This window comes from Aedes albopictus, chromosome 1, assembly GCF_035046485.1.
Source record: "Aedes albopictus strain Foshan chromosome 1, AalbF5, whole genome shotgun sequence".
Classification (NCBI taxonomy): Eukaryota; Metazoa; Arthropoda; class Insecta; order Diptera; family Culicidae; genus Aedes; species Aedes albopictus.
In genome coordinates, this window is record NC_085136.1 from 40,085,794 (window position 1) to 40,091,793 (window position 6,000).

At 48.5% G+C, this 6,000-nt stretch overlaps 1 protein-coding gene across 2 annotated transcripts in view; it reads right to left on the reverse strand.

The window, feature by feature from the left end:
- The window catches only part of LOC109413155 (chondroitin sulfate synthase 1-like), a 74,511-nt gene extending 70,605 nt beyond the window's left edge, over positions 1–3,906 (reverse strand). Inside the window, exon 1 of one of the 2 annotated variants that reach the window (XM_062844400.1) lies at positions 2,678–3,906. The gene's annotated coding sequence lies outside the window, so the exon portion shown is untranslated. The remainder of the gene's footprint in view (positions 1–2,677) is intronic. The other variant, XM_062844399.1, reaches the window with a different exon arrangement.
- Positions 3,907–6,000: the final 2,094 nt, after the last annotated feature.

Below are 6,000 nucleotides of genomic sequence, written 5' to 3' on the forward strand. Positions count from 1 at the left end.
GGAGAACTTTGAGAATTTTTTTTGGAGCTGCTGGCAACATTTTTGAATCGTAAACTCCAGATGTATCCCAGAAGGAACTCTAGGAGAATTCCAGAAGGAAACTCTGACGGAGCTCCTGGAAAATTTCTTAAAGAATCTCAAAAGAAACTATTGTAAAAATACCTCAAGAAACGATGGGAAGAGTTTCAGAAGGAATTCCTGGAAGTGTTCCAGAAGACACTCCATAAGGAATCACAAAAATCCTGCAGGAATCCCAGAAGCTACTGAAGAGATTCCAGGCTCCTGGAGGAATAACAATAAAGGCCAGGCTCGGGAGCGGGCCTTCTGATACCTGATCACTATACGAATTCGTATTGGCACTCTGATACAGGCGCTCAAGTCTTTTTGCGCATCCTTGTCTCAGTCTTAAGCGCGATTTTGGCCACCTGTCATTCATCCCGCTCCTCAACAGTACGTGCTCGTTGCATCCGTCACCTAGCACGTAGGCAGGCGCGGCATAAGTTCGCAATAGCTTGAGTCCACCGTTAAGCTGGTGGTCATTCCTAGGGTTTCCTGGTGGACAGTCGCATCGCATGCACGCGGGACTCGCTGCTAGCTGCTCACCGCTTAAATCAAGTAAGTTTTGCTCACGCTTGAGTACCATCTTGAATACATTGTCGTTGAAGTATGATGTCTTCCACATACGAAGGCTTGGCCTTGCCCTAGTCGCCCTTTTCTCCCCCGGATGTCTGCTGTTGTTGTAGTAAATATTGATGCGAACCGGTGAGTGTAGCGTCTATCCTCCATTTCGCACTACTTGTTAGGCCAAGATAAAAAGTGACGTCGATGGTCGACTCTGTTCCAGCTTAAGGTACCAACCCCTCTGATTTCAAATACGGCTTTCCCATAACACAGCCTAGTCTTTGCAGTCACCCGCTATTACAATCGGCCTTCGCCCTGTCAGCTAAGCCATCATACATTCCAGCATCTATGTGAACTGCCCGTCGATCAACTTCGCGGTCGATCGCAAAGCAGCTACAAAAGAAGTCCCCGTTTATTTTAGCGACCACGAAATCCTCGTAAGATGTAGATACCAACTCCTGGACGAGGTATTTGCTAACTTGACTAACTTGACACAACAGTTGCTGGGCTGCATCACAGGGGTCCAGGTTTAGCTACGTTACCTGCACTACTGTGACTTGTTAGCGGAGGCATTTGAGAAGGCCGCGCACCTTTTGGTCTTCCGTCAGATGCTTGCTGTTCGCGGATATCCCTGAACAAATCAAACCCTTGGGAGGGTGTGCAGACTTGCGTTTTATGGTCTTCACCTTCACATTGCTTACAACTCTTGCTCCTGCCAGGGCCTTTGACGTTGCACGACTTGTGTCTCGGTTCAAAACACCTAAAGCAACCCATCGGTGGCTCGTGTATGCCCAGCGAACATACCGACCGACCCACCTTTTGCTTCCATAACTTAACTATAAGTTGGCGTGTGTCACAGGTAGATAATCCAAGTTCCTGTCATTCCTGTGCTCATGCCGCGCCTTTTCGTAGCCTCACGGCTGCGATGGGCATCTGCACCTCGTACTGTTGCCGCAGTTCTGTGACAAGCTCTTCAGAGTCCGTGATCTCGTTTAACAGCCTTCATCAAGGAGTTCTTCTGCCAAACACTTGTAGAAGCCAACCATGCGGGTTTTGTCGCGCTTGAGGTCGAGGATCATTTTGCCTGTACGAGTACGTCGAATGCTGCGCACGTCGGCTCCAAGATCGCTACTCATCGCCTTCTAAAACTTCCAAGTACTTAGACTCATCCGATGTGAGGACGACGGCGTCTGGCATCTAACGTCCTATTTATCCTTAGCTTATCCCTTATCTTCTTCTGTCTGTCCACTAGGGTCTCAGAAGGAGGGGGGGGGGAGTGGTGCAAATATTGACCTGCCCTAATCTGTGGTGGACCATGTGTAGATGGTCACACCCCTGCTTCCTTCGACCCGGGACAGGCCAGCCTTTTCAGGCCCACCATTCTTTGGCGTGTGTCTGACTTACTGACATTAGTGCTCTTCACCCTCGGGGGGTGACCAACCTTCTGGCCTTGCGAACGTCACCAAATAGCACCTCCCCTGACGTCTACCTCGCACTATTCTGCGACTGCTTGTCGTGAGAAATCGTGAGAAATCGTGTCTGGTGTATCCTTCAAGTTACCCGCGAATGCGAAGGCCTCAGTCTGTAAAGACTTCGGCACTTTCAGTTTCAAGGGCTCTGCTGCTGGCGCAGTTGGTATGGCAGTTGGTATGGGTTCGGCCGCCATTGAAGTATCAGCAAGCCCTGCTGGAGGCCTTTTTGTGCTGTTGTTCAAGTATGTATTTATGTCGATGCTTAACTCTTTTTTTGGCGTCTGAACTGGATCAAAACCTCAAACTTTACTTCAATGATCAATATTCCGACGATTCCGAATGAATCAGAAGATTGAAGATGTAAGAGTTTTTCTGACGCAATTAGAAACCTTTTCCTTTATTTTCGGAGTTTTCTTCCCACTGACTGTTTGATCGCCATGGGAAGCAATTACAATTTTACCATCATTCCGTAAATTTTGCATTGCCTCCGTAACGATCATCATGAACCTTCCTGGTGCTCCATCACCATGCTGCAGCCTGAAAGAGTCAATAAATCGGGCCACGTAAGTGAAATTGAAACTTACCTCCTGCATAGCTCACTGCTGGAAATGCCTCGCCGTGGATGCCGGTTTTTCCATGGCTCATATTCCGCCTAATCGCCTCTTTGCACCGCGCTGCCGTGTGTAATACTGAATGAACCCCGTCAGTTCAGTGCAGATAGACACAAGTAAAAAAAAAAGCAATAATCACACTTCTCGTCGATGCCGGGCCCCAGGTCGGTAATTTTCCGAAAGGCAAGCAAAACTTCAACTGCACACCACTCTGTATTGCGTCTTTTGCTGGTGCTGCTGCTACTGCATTGATGGCGCTGACTACGTAATTCGGCTCACACCTTGAGCGTGTGACGCGTAAGCCCCCGATTTTCGTGCGACCCTCAGATAACGAATCCCGGGACTTTAGCCTCCCCTGATTCCTAATGCCAAACTTTTTTTTTTGTTGTTGTCGACGCACCTGACGCGGCCTTATCACTCACCGACCGACCGATACGCCGCTGTCGCACACACACTCGCGCTAGCGCTTCTTCAGAGGAACCGCATTCATGCGCACTTTGCGCTTCCAATAATATGCGTTTTCACCCAAAAAAGCCACCGTCGCGCGCTTGACCGAGTTTTTATCCGTCGAAGATGTACCGTCGTCATTCGATAAGTGTCACACTCACGGGAGAAGCTGACCGTCGTCACACAACCGGTCCTTCAGTACGCTTAGCCTCCTGTCGACTGTCGCCGCCGCAGTGACCGCCCGTTGCATTCCGACATTCTTTCAGCAGAAAGATACCTTGAACACTCACACTGCACAATCTTCACTTCCTTTTCAACTGGCCGCGTTCAATTATTCACTTATTCTCATTTGAAGCGCAACTTAAACCTGACCGACCGACGCAGAGACGGCGACTTCTTCCAACATCCGACGACGACGACCAAGATCAAGTGCTCCGGTCCGGCGCGGCGCGTGAGACTGAGATGATCTTCTGCTGTGTGCGCTTGGGGGATCGATCGTTCGACTTATGTGCTACCACCACCGCAGAATGCGCAACAAGCCGGCTGCTCGCTGGCTGAGCAGTCGAGAGAAGAGAGAGTCGATGCGAGGGAGCGAAACCTTTGGGAAAGAATTTCCCCAAGAGGAGGAGACAACCGCGCGCGTTCCGGTGCGTGTTTACAAACCGGTTTCTTCGGCAGAACTGATTCATATGGGGCAGTTGCTTCGCTTGTCTGTCCGGCCGGTCGGGCCTTCTGCCTGCGCTGCTGGTTAGTCGTCCCCAAGCAGTTGTTGTTGTTGACTCTGGTTTGGTTGGGCTTCGCTCAGAGATGTTGAGTCGGATTAGATAGCCATACGCAGAGTCATGCATGAGAGTATGGCGTGAGTAAGTGTTCCTCAAGCAACTACGCGATTTCTCACTTGCCGGTTGTGTGGTACGAGGGGTCCAACAATGCACGGTGGGATAATATATCTTGATTAAAAAATAATGTAGACCTTCATTTTTTTGGGAATTATTGTCGGGCCGCCACCAAACCGGATTTCGCACAATCAAGTCGCGACGCGACCCAACTCGCGACGTTTTTTAATCATGTCAAATGTAGTGCGCATCCTTCCCGTTGTTGTCAGCAACACAGCGCACTAGATGCGAAACAGTTGCGACACTTGTGGACCAAGAAAATGGCAATTTATGATTGAATGTCGGTCTAGATTCCAACCGGATAGACAATATATACCTAGCTCAGATGGTGAATGCTTCGGTACCAAAACATTATTTATTTAATAACTGAATAAACAATTCCTCACCAAAACACTCAGTTCGTGGCTGTAGTTGTCCATCCTAGGCGTCCAACATTTGCCACATCGTTCTGCACCTGGACCTGATCAGCCTAACTTGCACGCTGCCCTCCAGGTCTTCTTATACCAACCATCCAGACCTCATGCGAACATCAACTTTGCAGGGTTCTTGCCCGGCATTCTCACAACATGCCCTGTCCATCGTATCCTTCCAGCTTTAGTCACTTCGCGGTAGAGTGTTGAGCTCGTGGTACATTCTTCGCCACCACACACTTTTCTGCTGCACACCGCCAAAGATTTTCCTAAAAACCCGACCCTTGAACACTTCGAGTGCTTCCATGTCCTCCTCGTGCTTGTTCACCATGCACCGATTTTATCTGTGTTTTGCCCAGGGTCCTGCAATTTCGAAAGGAAAACATGACGTACGACGACTGTAGCAAATCGTTTCCCATGCGAACGGACTGCTGTGATGCTTCATCTCTCACCCAGCAACACACTCGTTCGTTGCTGCTACAGAAACAAGTGTGTATTAAACATGGGATGATACACTTGGATTTTCATTTCATTTATGAGTCATTGAAATACTTCAACATGCTAAAAACACTATTTAAACCACATTTTTAAATAGTGGTGCACGCCAATAGAATGATAATTATGTTTTATGAAAGAGGATAACAAATTCGACCACTTACATCCAATTAACCGGCGCCCGTAACCATTGAGAGACTAGCGCGCACCAGTGAGACACTAATGCTCTGACGGGTGAAGCACAAGCAATGCGACCGGGTGGGAGACTACCGAGTGCTACGATGAGTGGAAAAGTTTTTTTTAACGACCGAGTCATTAGAAAAATGTATGAAACACTTGAAGTGATTCATTCAAATGTTGCATGAAAGTGTATCATTGAAACGAAATTGTAAGTAAAACTTTTGCCTGCTGCCTCGACCTCATCCAGTCTTCTACTATGCAAATCGAGTGTGCCGCTGACAGCCTCACTTCCTCTATCGACTCGCCGTGTACCACGAGGGTAATATCATCGGCAAAGCCAACCATATTTACGCCCGGATGAAGTGCGAGCCTCAATATGCCATCGTACGCCACGTTCCATAGTACTGGGCCCAGGAAAGACCTCTGAGGTACCCATGCGGTGATATTGAAGCTCCTCTTTCCTCCTCGGTGTCATAGATTAGTACCTTGTTCTAGAAAAAAGCTCTCATGCGCTTACTACATGAGTTACTGGTTTAGACTAATCGGGATTCATAGGTGGTGCACAGCGCACTCGATGGCGATCCAACTCACGCTGTTGAACGCATTCTTCACCTCTGGCGTTACGACCGCACAACAGCGGATTCCTTTTTACTTTTTTGGAGCGCTATCTTGGCTTTCTTGATTAACCCTTATGTTGCCGGCAGGGTACCCGGGTGACCAGCACCCATTTAGAATACACGGTGTAGAAAAAAGCGAAAAGTTTGCCGGCCACATAATGGTTAAGCCCTTATTGCGTCAATTCTCGATTGACCGTCCCGGAAGCTGAACTGGTTACCCGAGTTTTCTAGTGGTGTCCAGTAGACAAATA